The 14236-nt window shown below is 38.9% G+C and overlaps 2 long non-coding RNA genes across 2 annotated transcripts; both read left to right on the forward strand.

Moving 5' to 3' along the window:
- The first annotated feature begins 4045 nt into the window (after positions 1-4045).
- Positions 4046-7386, forward strand: LOC121698815. The gene is made up of 3 exons (XR_006026872.1): positions 4046-4182; positions 5354-5444; positions 7306-7386. It is a non-coding gene; the product is annotated as an uncharacterized LOC121698815 (long non-coding RNA).
- A 2867-nt stretch (positions 7387-10253) lies between these two features.
- Positions 10254-13302, forward strand: LOC121698814. The gene is made up of 2 exons (XR_006026871.1): positions 10254-10424; positions 12012-13302. It is a non-coding gene; the product is annotated as an uncharacterized LOC121698814 (long non-coding RNA).
- The last annotated feature ends 934 nt before the right edge of the window (positions 13303-14236 follow it).

Genomic DNA, 14236 nt, shown 5'->3' on the forward strand with positions numbered 1-14236 from the left:
AATTTACACAGCAATTAAAGCTTGAGCACAGATAAGCCTTTGGTCTGCATTTACACTGAAGGAAAATTTGGACAGTGTATGAGGGGTAAAATTTAGAGGAGGGGAGGGGAGGTGAAGTAGTAAGAGCAGGACGTAGGACCAGGAGATGAATACTGCAAGACAAGGAGAAGGACAAGGACTATGCAATACCATGGTGCATTAGACAACATTGGATGTTGCATCCTCGCAAATCAGCGCCAGTCATGAACAAGAATTAATGAATGAACTTTATGACGAAGTCATAACCTTATAAACTACAGTTAAGCCAGTGGGGACATTAGTTTCGCATGCAATGTCTTCACCACGCCCCTCACTAGGTGTGAATCTACCCGTGCTTTAACCATCTGTTAATGCAACAGGAGCAGGAATTATGCTACTTGAGGTACAACAGACACACTGGATATATATAAAACTCAGTTTTATTACAATATTAAAAAAAGGCCACACACACATATATATATGCAACTAGGTACCGATGCTTCAAACCAGTGTGGAAGATTTAGAGATAGTAGCTAGTTAACTGCTTCAAACCAGTGTGGGAGATCTAGGGATAGCAGCTAGTTAAAGGATAATTCCGGTGTGATTTTGACCTAAAGTGTGTTGAAACATGATACCGAGTGTGAACGTATGTCTCATAGCTCACCTAGGCTTGTCCCCTGCACTCAGAAATCTGGTGCTAGTTAGCCAATGCTACCAACATAGTGTTTCGTTGTGGTGCCTCGGGCATCGGCCTAGCCATGCAAATAAATCACTGTTTTACACCATTTACGAGGCTCAAAGTAGCTCCATACGTCATTGGTAGACTTCCGAAGGCCTTGACATTTAAAACAAGACATAGAGAACTTTGAAAAAGCACTGGTAGTTTATTTTTAAGACTATTTATACAGACAGTACCTTAAGGAATTTTACCATTTGACGCCATCTTGAATTTAGGCACGATAAGTCAAGCGATGAGTACGAACAAACGGGTATGATAAGGGATCAGATTCCAAAAAATACTTCTGTAAAAATGCATGGATTCCAGTTGCTGCTACTGGAAGCAACTGAATCCATGCATTTCCACTGAATTATTTTTGGAAAATCAAATTAAGTTCTAAATGGAACGCGATGTAATTAAGCTGTTCAGATCTTTTCCAGGCGTCTTGGAGACGTATGTGTGTTTGTACGGAGAATGAATGAATAGTCCAGCAACCACTCACGACCCAGCCCACAGTTCGTAATCCACAACACGGAACAAGGAAGTCGCCGCCGTCTCGGCCTCTTTGCCTCTCGCACTGAAGCAGGGTAGCTCGCACCTCTCGTCGCCAATGCTCCTTCTTGAAGGTCAACAGTCGGCACTCCACCCGGAACTGCGAGGAGGAGGAAGTGAATCAGTTGAGTATCCACAACAAATCGCGGGGTAAAACCCACTCACAAGACAACAGCACAATTACTTTCTTTCACGTGAAGAATTGGGTGTGTTGGATAATCCTTTCGCGGCCCTCACTGTGTCCGAGCGGATGTTTGGCCAATTCGCCGTTGTAGCTGGGAAGTCAGAGGCAGTAATCCCGACGTCTCAGCTCTCGTGGGTTGCGGTGCGTGAAGTATCCGGGCGCCTGTTGCAGACAAAGGGAATGCACCGATGAGAGGGCCCAGTCTGCTTTTATCCCCTTCAGCCACCAATCACGGGTCCTGCCAATTGTCTTCATTATCGGCAGCACCTGTGGAGGAACGTCCCACAAACATGCACACACACACATACACATATGCACAAACCCCGCCCCCAGACAGTTAATTCAACATTTTGACTGTAGAGCCCCGCTACATTCAGATATACGCTCATTCCAGTAACCCCCAGACTTTGGTAGAGACTAGGGGGCTGGTAGCCTAGTGTCAGACCAGGGTGATTTTGAAGTAAAATAATTCGGACATTGTGTTCATACAGTCCGCCTGTTTGATTCCCGGATCATGTCCGGAGTCTAGTGCATGTTTGAAAAGGGCTAGAAAACAAAAGCCATACCTGTTTTTCATTTATATTTTCAGTAGTTGGTGATTTATGTGCTTATTCATAATGGTTATGTGAACTGTTTTGACACAAAAACAAGACTGTTTTGCTGGTTTGGTGTGGACTTTTGTGATTAGTATTTGCAAAGATAACCAACAGTTGCAAAAATAGGACCTAGCAATAATTAAAAAAAAACCTGTAACACGCAAGTATTGATGGGTTTCATCAGGTCCCTTTCCACAGGTGTATTAATCAAGCACCATGCAGTCTGCATTGATAATCAAGGTGCTTGATTTTATACACCTGTGGAAAGGGACCTGATGAAACCCATGAATTAATAGAGGCACTCTGGCCAAAAGGACACATTTTGTTTGCAAAAGGCAACTTTGGTATTATTTCCTTCAAATATGCAAGGAATTGTACAATTAGCACCTAGACAAATGTGTACATTCAAATAGAACTTTCTTTGGCTTCCCTGATTTGTGCTGGCAAATAGCAACATATAGAAGTGGCATATATTGCTGCTTGAAGAATGTGCAAGCACTATCTGATAGTTGTGAATAGGTGTTTTCCTTCCATTTGTTTGGAGACTTTGGAGTCATGAGATATGTTCAATGTTTTGAAAGGGGTGTAAAAAATGTGTGAAACCAATGACAAAGTGTTAACACGTTTGCAAGAGATGACTTCTGCTGTGCTAAGAAGGTAGATCAAAGGGATCCCAGTTTCATGAAGTTTATTTTATCAATAAAGAATCACATATAATCTGTCATGCTCATCATTTTCATCTCACGCATACTCAATAAACAATGCCAGGGTAACACTTTACGGGTACATGAATTATCATGAATTCATGCATGAATTTATTAATGATTTATGCATTACTTAATTCCTTTATATCTTATGAATCGGAATTGACATGAGTTCAAAGTCTCTCATTCATGACCTCATGCATGAACTACACATCAACTAAAGCATAAGTTAAGGTGGGTACATCATTCTGATTTATGATTTCTTAAGCATGATCATCATGATTACATGCATTTAAGGTTAATTATTCATGATTTCATCATGTTTGTGACCCCTCAACTAAAGTGTGAACAATGGCATGCATGTGCTTAGAGAACTGCACAAGTTGTGATCAAATTGGAATTTGAGTAATGATGACCATATTCTTGGAAGAAAAAGAAATCATCATGATCATTCTTAATAAATCATAATGATGTGCCCACCATATTTAATGCTTAATTGATGTGTTGTTCATGTATGAGGTCACAAATGACAAACTATGAACTCACGTCAATTCCTGATGATTCATGAGATATTAAGGAATGAAGTAATACATAAATCATGGATTAATTCATGCATAAATTCATGATGATTCATACCGTAAAGTGTTACCACTTGGGTATATCTTTGTCTTCGTAATGTGTTAAATGACAATGGAAACCCGACCAGATCCGTTCTCATTGAGGTGCACTTGGCCCTGCAATAAAGCTTTTAAAAGTCCCTGGTTCCTGTTGCAGAGAACGCTGGGCTTGCTGCCTCTCTGCCTGGGAGTTCATTTAGTTTTTTTACTGTTGTCTTTTGAGTACTTGTTGTCTTGATTTACTGTCTTCTTGATTATGTAGATATTGAAGTCTTCACTGATATTCAACCTTTACTTTTAAAAATCCAATGGCTTTCGTATATTTTTAAAAGGTATGAGAGTTTGGGTCAATGGTTTTGTTGTCGTCATATGGCTCTCCAGGGGCCTGTTGCACAAAAGCAGAATTAAGACATCCGGGATAAGTTACTGAGCTGCGCTCAATGAATCCAAAACAAGAGCGTACAGGCTTAATTGGTTGCACAACGAGCAAGCCAGGATGAGCAGACACGGATTCATCAAGCCAGGTGAAACCTATCCTGGATAAGTGCGCGCTCACTGCTCCCTCAAATAGACCCCGCCACCGATCACAGATTCACTGATTCACCATGGCAACTAGAGCGGCTTCACTGCTTCTTCTACGGTGTGAAGTAGGTAGATAGCCTTCTCACAACAGCAACAAACAGTAACACCTCTGTTAAGGAGAATATTGCAACTAGTTCCGCGACCACCACGTGTGAAAAGGTTCGGCACTCCCGTGACGTCACATTGTCGCATGACAGGTCGGGAATGGCGAGTATGTAAAAGTTAATTAATGATCACAAATGTTTAAATAATGACAGTGGGTCTAGGTATATGTGATGACAATGTGTAGTGGGCAGTGGAATAAGTATTGTTTTTTCATTTGTGGTGACTGCTGACTGAGATAAGGGATGAGATTAAATAGATCCTGGAACTTCGCCTGGTCTAGAGCAGGCTAGCTCCACAGAATAAATCACCATGGTAACTTATACCATAACATATCCTGCTGCCCCCTATCCTGCTTTTGTGCAACTGGATCATGGATAAATTGAGCCAGGATAACCAAGATATCCCGGCTTAATCCCTTATCCTAGTTTTGTGCAATAGGCCCCTCGACACCAGGCGGGACACAACTCCATTTTCTCTTTTAATAACTGTCAAACATGAAGCTATGAAATCGCTCCTCTCTCACTTTGAATGAATGGATCGCTCAAGTCAGGCCATTCAATGCATAATGCGTTGTGATACTAGCGGGCTAGCTAAGACTCTGGGTGGGGATGTCCTGGGATACTGCCACTCATGGAATGCACTTGTCCAGTCAGAGAGTAATACATAGTTTGACCGGACCTAATTTTATATATGATTAAGCGAGGTTGGTGATTGGCTGGCAGCACATAAAGGAGGACCTGTACAGATCCCAGGTAGCATGTGATGTATGTTGTGGCTGTGTTGAGCCAGTTGTGCATTGCTGTCTTTCTCAGCCTCGATTGATTGATTGATTGATTGATTGATTAAATGAATGAATGAATGAATAATTTGGAATCTTACATTTCCCTTATAGTTTTCCATTTTTTACAACTTGATTCTTTTGAAATTCGTTTTATCTCTGGCATGGCTTCTTTGTCGAGCGGCAATCGTGATTTCCCAATCAGTTATTTGTTTAGTTTTCAAATTCCTCTGAGAGGACTGGAACCGTTAATTTCTTTATTCTACAAATGTATTAGCTACAAGAGTTGATAGTTTCAGATATTGTGCTTCAAGAATCTAATGTTTAGTTAATCAGAAAGTAATTGTTTCAGAAGTCTAGCTAGTAAAGAAGAGGACTGCAGGGTTATCAGATCTAAACAAATAAAAAGAAGCAGACAAAAACAAAAGCAAATGTTATGACAATAATCACAATGATTCACTCTGCATTTTGTGAGTCTTCTCAACATTTAACTTCAAAGGTGCAGTCAGCGATCATACGCAATTTCAAGCCCAGAACATTTTTGTCACATTCAACCATCATCTCCTCGCAATCTGCTGGCTGTCCATTTTGTGAGTATAACAAAAAAAAAAACACTCTGTATAGACAGCCCAGGCTCTAAAAACGGGTAACTGCCGTATTTCATTTTGGACAAAAGCACCAACTAATCATTTTATATATAAACAAAAACATTAACAAACATAAACAGAAGTCATCCAAGTGGCTTGCATGACACTGTTATATCTTACAACACTGAGCATATATGGCTGTTTATGACATCTGACTAAAATCACGAGACATTGAACATAAATGCAATGGACAATTTGGTTTTGGTTGCACCAAAGGTTGTTTATATTTGAGCTCAACATTTGATTGGCTGGGATTATGGCTTGGTTCAAGACGCTATTTCTTTCCCTTTAGCAAGGACTGATGAACACCAGTTTGCTCAGTGCAAACAGAGGATATACTGCATATATATATATATATATATATATATATATATATATATATATATATATATATATATATATATATATATATATATATATATATATATAGATATTAGGGCTGTCAAAATAACTGATTAATTTCGATTAATTATTTTCAGAAAAAATAACTGATTAAAAAAATTCGTGCAGATTAATCGATTCCGTATGACCTTTGACCCCGAGCCGTTCTAGTCAGTAAAAATTAGACTGTAAAATGAAGGCGAGAAAAGAAAACGTGCTGCCTGGATCATTGATTGGAACATTTACTTTTAAAAAATGGCCTGATGGTGATAAAAAATAAAGTGTTGAAAATAAAGTCCTCTGCAATGTCTGCAGCAAGGAATTTGCATATCACCGGAGTTAATCAATTCTATAGTCGCACATCAATGCAAAGAAATAAGTGTTGACATTGAGGGGAGTGTTGATTTATTTTCATTGTGTCCCCCAGGTTATATCTGTGGCCTGAAATGCCTTGTATGTGAAAAATGTGATAATTATTTGAACAGTAAAAATAATGTTTTTTAATTGTAATGTAAATTAATTGTTTCAACTTTAATGTCACTAATACTGATTAATCAATGATTCATTTGAATTCAAATATTTAAAATACTTTCACGGCAAAAATTATATATGCGATTAATTAATCACAGAGTATGTAATTAATTAGATTATAATTTATATATATATATATGACAATAGGCTACAATTGTGGTATTGGTGTGCACTTTTAATTAAAAATGGGGTTTCTATCATAAGTTATTGAAATTAAAAAATATTGCAAATGACATTGTCAATGTATCCAGCTTGCTTGATATTGCATAACGCTGTTGATCAGGAAGGATCATGACCCTTTTGGGTTTTAACAAACTGCGTACCCTATACCCTGCATGCGCTAAATGGTGACTGATGACAAGAGGGATAAATATGAATTTTTCATCATGTTGCTTTAGGTGATACATAGTGCAACTTTTTGAACAATATTGCAGGGCAACCACATAACCGGTCCCATGTGTTCGGATTGGGCGATTCAACTTCTCAAAAAAACTGATGATTAAAGTTATCAAGAAACTTGAGGTTATGTGAGTGGGAGTGTATTGTCTGTGTAAGCAAACTGCACATTATTCCTCTTGCGCTAGATCATCTTGAAACACAATATTCGAATCACAAAAAGTCTGGCCAAAATACTCAGCACCAGTCAGAGGCTACAGTACATTCCTTGTTTTGCACTTTTTTCATGTCTCACATCACCAAAAGTATTGGTTGGAGTATTTTCAAACTACACAAAGACACACCTGTAACATATTTCGATATAAAATATGAAGCCATTTTTTTGTATTTGTATTTTGTATTTGTACTTTGTATTTGAAATATGTACAGTTTTAAATGCATGTATCATAAATACTGTCCATCCCTGCTTAACAATTTGTTCTATTTCTCCTTGAAGAAGAGCACCAGTCCACTAAAGATGACAGATGACAACCAAAACTTTAAACAACTGATTATAGACTGCAGTTTCAGAATAAATTAAGTGAATGTTTATTTGGACAACATTTTTCAGACGTATTTAATCAACAAATGATATGAAATGTTTGCTGATAGTTAATGGTTACAGAAAAACAGAAGTTCTGAAGAATAGTTGGTGTTAGCCTATGTCATACTCATGACGTCAACAGCTATTAAAAACATTTGAATTTTGAAAGATGAAAGTTAACAGCTGTTGCTGCCTAACATACAGTAAAAATAATAAAGAAAAAACTTACAAAAGACTGATACTCATTTCATAAATTATTTGTGAGGTTTTTTTTTATAACTAATACCTTAAATATGAAAATAGTGTATGGTAGACCATTTGATTTGATTCATTATGGCTAACGTAGTACTGTAACTCCACTGTAAACCTTTTAATTCAGATCACACAATCTGACCGCTTGATTGACTAATCGGATGGGGGTGAGCACATTTAGTATAATACAAGTTTGAAATTGGGACATTGTTTGTTCTTTTTTACATTATCATAATCTCATTTCAGACACAACTAAGGCACAAGATCATGGCCAGACTCTGGCTCAGGGAAAATCCAAGGTCAAGCGAGTATAACTCAGCAATATAGTCCAAGGTCACAAGAATTTTCCCTTATCCAAACTCTTGAGTATGAGCAAAACGCTCATCTTCTTTAAATAAGAGAATGCTTTTTGTTTAATGGTACTTGCATATATTGAACATTGAAGTTTGTTTACTGATTTGTATTGTTTATGTTAGGACTGTTTTGAGTAGCCTATATTTCAAGTGGAGATAACTCAGACATTCAAAGTTACGACTCACGTCATTAGTTCAATATGTTGATCATTTCCTTCCTCTGAGCTTCATATTATGTAAAATGTAATCAGAAATCTAAACAATTGTTTTAAAGCACATCTGCAGCGTGTTTCTAAAGTAGGCTTGGTAAAGCTGTATTAAATTCCTCTTCTTTGGGGGAAAAAAGAGTACAGTACGTGTTAACATCATCCTACACCATGCTTTCATGTTTTATTTGTTCTCAGCGGAAATTTGTAGCCTCCAGAATCCAACTAAGTTTCAGGCAGCATTTCTCCAATGTAGCCATAAGGTTTCAGAAAAAAAGCACAACAGCTGGTGGGGTCCTCTGTGCAGTCCCATGCCTTGTTTTTGTCTTTCTCTGTCTTGTTTCCCTTGCAGTCTGTCCAGTTGTCCTTGGCTGGCCTGTGCACTTCTCATGTGAGATTTCACAGATGAATAGGCTGTGGTAGGCAGAGGTGAGTTTGACTGACCTTAGGTCATAAACAGGGACAATTCTTTCCCTGGCTCTTTTGGGAAGAACAAAAAAACATCTCCTGGCCCCCCTTGTGGGAGGAGTCAAACTGCTGCCATTTTAGACAGACAGAGGAAAAGGGAGAGAAACTGAGGGCGAGGGAGTGCATGTGTGGGAGACTTGCTTTGTTGATTCGTAAAGGAGAGCTAGGTGTTTGTAATGATTTTTTGTAATGGATAGGCTAGCCTACTGTAGAACTAGTTACTTTTCTCAAATGGGAAGACTAGACTACTATGAACAAAGTAGTTTAATAACTACCATTTTTAACCATCTCTGTTACGCATGTGGAAACACTTACTATTTCAATGTTTGCCTTACTAATCTGAAAAATACTTGAGTCAGTTGTTGCTGTAAATACATTTTTGGCAAATTAGAATCTTCTGTTCCCTCCATTGCCATCCAAAATGGAAGCATTTCCTTTGTTCAGAGGACACTAGGCTCGGGGTGTTGACCAAGGGGCAGCCTTGAGCCGCATCTGACCTCTGTGTCCATGTAAGGCCTAAGGTCTCTCCCCCCACTGTGGCAACCCTGGCCCCCTCTCTATTGGTGAGTGGGGGGTTGGGGGTTACAACTGAGTGATCAAGCACAAGACAAAGCATAAGCACCACACAGAGAGAAAAAACCAAACAGTTGCTTCTGGGAGAAAATGAAAGAGGAGGGTAAAAAAGGTTGAAGAGATAATGCAAGGATGAATTGAGTCAGATGTGGTCTATAACATTGATATTTTGAGGTAAATAACAGAGGAAAGGACAAGTATTTACAAATGTAAATGTAAACTCCAAAATGTTTGAGGTTGACCACCATATGTGTATTTACTGCATGATGAGGAAAAGGTGCTACCAAAGAATATGACTTTTCACTATGGTAGCATGCAGTTTTTGTTTACATTTTTGGAACTGGCAATTGCAAATGTGGATGCATAGGTAGTTAGGCCTAGATAGTCAATAGGTTTTTTTTTAGATATAAAACCAGGGGATATATATGCTAAAAAGCATACAGTCTTTACTTTCAAATAAATACAACATATATTTTATATTTAGGCTATAGATTTATAGAACGTTGTACTTTGCATAGGGCACTAGATATAAGTAGCCTAATTGGCAAAACGAAATAGTGACCAAAAAGCCTCTTTACTTAGACTTTAGAATGTTCTATTGATGCTAGAAAAGTTGCTTAATGGAGGACTTTACAGAGTTGTCTAAAGTAGGCTAGGCGACCTTTTTATCCGATATTTCCCAGGCTTATATTTTTATCAGATGTTGCATAAAATGTTTTTCCCCCAGAAATTAAAGCAAAGCAAAATCACGTGCCTCTGTAAAACTCTCAATAAAAAAAAATACTTATAAAAAATATTTCGTTTATAAAGGGAAAAAAACGAATAAACATGAGCTGTAATGAAGACATCGGGACTCTGTGTTGAACTATTTTCCCCTTTCCTCCAACTCTTTTTTAGGATTGGTGGAGGGTAAAGATCGGAAGTAGTTTATTTATGCTAATGAAGGAGTTGGGGGTTGTAGATATTTACGTTCAACGGGAGCCGCCCTTCATTCACCCACATGGTTATAGGCAGGTTGTATTCGCGCCACTTTCGCAATTTACTATGATTTATAAAGTCAGGTTGGGGCACATTTAGCTCTCGTTTGGATTTGCTCCCTGCTCTGTACTTGAGCACAATCGCAAATTAAAAGTTTACGGCGTACTTTTCGCACATTTGCTTGTAACGGTGACAGTAAACGGTAAGTGTGAGCAAGTGAGTGAAGATGGTGGATTTCACTGGTGAGTGTCTTACTGTGCGTTATTGACAAGGAACCTGTTGTTAATGTTTTGCTGCGGTGGATTTGTATTTCAGTCATCTTTTCTTCTCACGCTTCTTTGGATTACCCGGAGTTTGGATTTTTGCTGCAACCCTTTCGGGAATTATTTTTATCGCCGATAAAAACAATGTAGTATGAGGCGCATGGTATCCCTCTCCTCCTCCATAGTTGTGAGAATGAGGGAGATTTGAAAAGCGTGCTGCTGTTGGGTTCGCTGCAGTGCCCCCATGAACTTAGTTTATGTGACGACTGCTCGTGACTTTTGATATAGTTTGGTCAATAATCTTTTGTTGGCTACGATGGAAATCTATTTTTGTGTCGTAATCGAAATGTTTTCTTGACATATTCTATGTGCAGTGGCGTGTGAGTTAAAGTGCCTCTAGAACAAAGCAGTAGCACATGGGGCAGCTGTAGGCCGCGCGCTCTCTAGTTAGCTAGCTAGCTAGCATATGATCAGGTACTAGGGTTTATATTGCGAATTACAAAATGTGAGGGTTATTTCCGAGTTGCTTAACAGACTGAGCAACACATGCCACACCATCTCATCTTGGGTTCCTTGAAATGTAATATGAATGATCTAAAATATTTGACCACTGGTTAGCAAGCTAGTTGAACCTAGTTAGCTAGTGAGCTAGTTAGCCTGTATTTGATGTGACTGGAGGTTTTAACGTTATGCCATGTTGACTATCGTTAGGTGCCTAGCTAGCTATCCTATTTTATTTGCGGCGCACTGGTATTCAACATATCTCAATATTGGTACTAAAAACCTTGAATGTTTTTGGAGTATCGTATTTTGTATTACATCGTAGTTTATTTAGTTTTCTGAAGTTGGCATGCTTCAAAAGATTTGCTAGGTTAGCCTGTTAGCTCACAGCAAGTCAGCCAGTGCTGGCCGCTGCTAAGTAAGGCGCGAGCCGTTTCTCAAGACACGAGTGGTCGTCTTACGTTCGCTTCTTTGTTTTCGCTATGAAATGCTTCCCATCAAGTTTTCGCAAAGTCTACCTAACAGATACTTGACTCATGTCGACGAAGCACAATTTAAGAATGTTTTAATGCAAAATAATTTAGGCTTGCGGACTCGGCGGCGCCATGTTAGTGCAGACCGTGGGGGAGGGGTGAGCATTGATGCTTTCCAGTACGCACGCGTGGGATTCGCCGACAACGCGGGCCGCAAGCTGCGCAATTCATTCATGTTTTCTTCTTACTTGGGCAGTAACGTTGAAAGTACAAGTCGTTATTTGGTTTGATAATGAACTATTGTAACTGTCTGTTTACATTTGTCGTGTTGAATACGAGAGTAGCGTAACTTTAGCGATGTGAAAGGAATACCTTGATATCTATTGTGGCATGTGCCGTGCCATGAGGTTGTTAAACATACATGTTTGGAAACCTATTCAACATGATTCCAACACACTAACCCAAGCAGGATATCAGATAACTGCTTACTGGATGCTTTTGCAATCTGTCCATATATAACACTTGTAAATTCTTCTCGCCTCTCTTTTCCAGAACTTTCCTGATGTCCTCGTCGAGCAGTTCGTCACTGTTGCGTGCAGTTTGCCGTTTTGACAATGGGATGAAGACCTTTGCGGAACTCCGCCGTTTGTTGTCACAGTATTGCCAAAGTGCTTACAGTGCAGGTAGTACTATGGAATACCTACTGCAGTGGAGGCACTTCTAGCAATATCCTGGCTATGTCGAACCAGTGTTGAATTTGCTGAAACGACTTGAATAACAACTTTGTGCTAAGGTGCATCTAGTGCAGATAGTGAAGTAGACTAGCACCTACTGCCCTAAGTGCTCCTTCTGGCATGAGGGCTTGTTATCTGCATCCAGCGCAATGTGGACATGCCATCTTCCATAGGGTCATGCTTATTCCTTATTTTTTTGCAGTTCTCTGCTAGTTTTGCATAGTTGCACTACAAGAAAACATGAGTTGTGCAAATCTATGCAAAACTGATGGTGGCCTGCTTTGTTCACCACCTTTCCAAAAAGCCTTTTTAATTGGAGGGAGGGAGTGGAATTCATGTACCAAATTCATGCCTGTACCCTCCCCTCCCTCCCCCAGACATCCCTAGTCCATCTCTCCCTGGCTTGCTTTGCAGAAGTATGTTGTGTGGAATGAGTTTCAGCAGTGCTAAAGTGCTTATAGTGCAGGTAGTTGTTAAGCCCTCTACTGCAGTGTGAGCACTTGAAGTACTTCTAACTATGGGCATCTGGATAGGTGTACTAGTGTTGGACCCACCCCATATCTGCCACAAGTGGCTGGGCACTGCTAGTTTTGCTGGTTTGCATTCAGCTTTAACAGATGGATGCTGTGCAAATCCATGCAAAACTGACTGTGACAGCAAATTGACCCAGAATCCGCTTGTTTATGTGTGTGGTCCCTTTCTGCACAGGTTGGGATAGGTAGCAATGCTGTGCATTGGAAAGGTATTGCACTTGTCCCGGCCTGTTGAGGATTGAGGAGATTATGCCCCTGATATAAATTCTGTAATGTCTCAGTATTTCAATTAATGGTATTTATCTTGCATGATGTTGGCCATAAATGTTAAATAAACCGCTACAAAATGTATTCTGTTTTTTGACTGCAAAATGTAATGAAGGCATAAGCTTATTTGTTCGGAGACCTGTTAAGTTTGAAATGTATGTGTTATGCCTGGTACACTTTGTTAATTATGATGAGAAATTGGATTTATTGGAATGAGATGCAATATTGTGTGTGGCCTTTGTTTCGTTGGTAATGGAAAACTGATGTCCAAATTTTGATGTTTTACTCAATAAAATGAAACTAATCTGAGCCAGAAAGTGTGGACTCTTGTTTTGCGGATGGGAAGTGCAGATTCTGTGGAAATGTGTGCTAATGCTACATTTGTTGGTATTGATAAATCTTGATGGCTCAGTTTTTCTGTATATTCTGTTAGGACCAAGTTAATTCTGCTCTGCTTAATTGTAATGAAATATTGCATTGATGTTTTTCAATGGAAGCATGTTTGTAATTCCTAGGGTCGTAATGTGCATGTCCGATCACCGAAATTGTATCCAATAGCACCTGCTTGATCTGGAAAATGTTTCTCAAGAGTTATTACTAATTCGATTTATCAGTGGTAGGCGAGGAATATGTATCAAACGTGATGACATGGAATCATATTTTCAATGCGAATATTTAGTGTGAACAATGTAATGTAACTACGCTACACTAGATAATACAGATGGTGTATAACCCATGTTTAGGGAGTTTTAACAGTAAGTGGCTTTAAGTTACATTCAGAAAGATACGAAGGATGTGGGAAGTCTACTAGCTTTGTCTCCCCGTGGTTGTTTTTTTTTTTTTTTTTTAAATCTTTCTACAGATGGTTTAGTTCAATCCAATTAAGGGAGTGCGGAGTGAGTTAAGTCATCCTGTTAGCTTGTGTTTGTTTCAAGAGCAACATATTAGTGCACCATTTGAGTTGCCGTAATTCTGTAAATTAATAGTAAATTCGCGGTGCAATTGAACTTTTATAAAATAACATAAAAATAATGATTAGTAAATACCATATGGTTTAATACAGTTGTTTTACTTGGTAACGGGTATTTGGCTCGCATGTATGCCCATTACCCACTTAGTTTTCTTTCCAGAAATTTCCCATATTGGCATAGCAATGCATGGTTTAGCTGACGCTCCTGAGTTATTGTGATTAGTTTTTATTTCACCTGTCAATCAGTTCTCAAACTATAATTCAGTCCTAAAT

The sequence above is a fragment of the Alosa sapidissima genome, chromosome 23 (assembly GCF_018492685.1).
Source record: "Alosa sapidissima isolate fAloSap1 chromosome 23, fAloSap1.pri, whole genome shotgun sequence".
NCBI lineage: Eukaryota > Metazoa > Chordata > Actinopteri > Clupeiformes > Clupeidae > Alosa > Alosa sapidissima.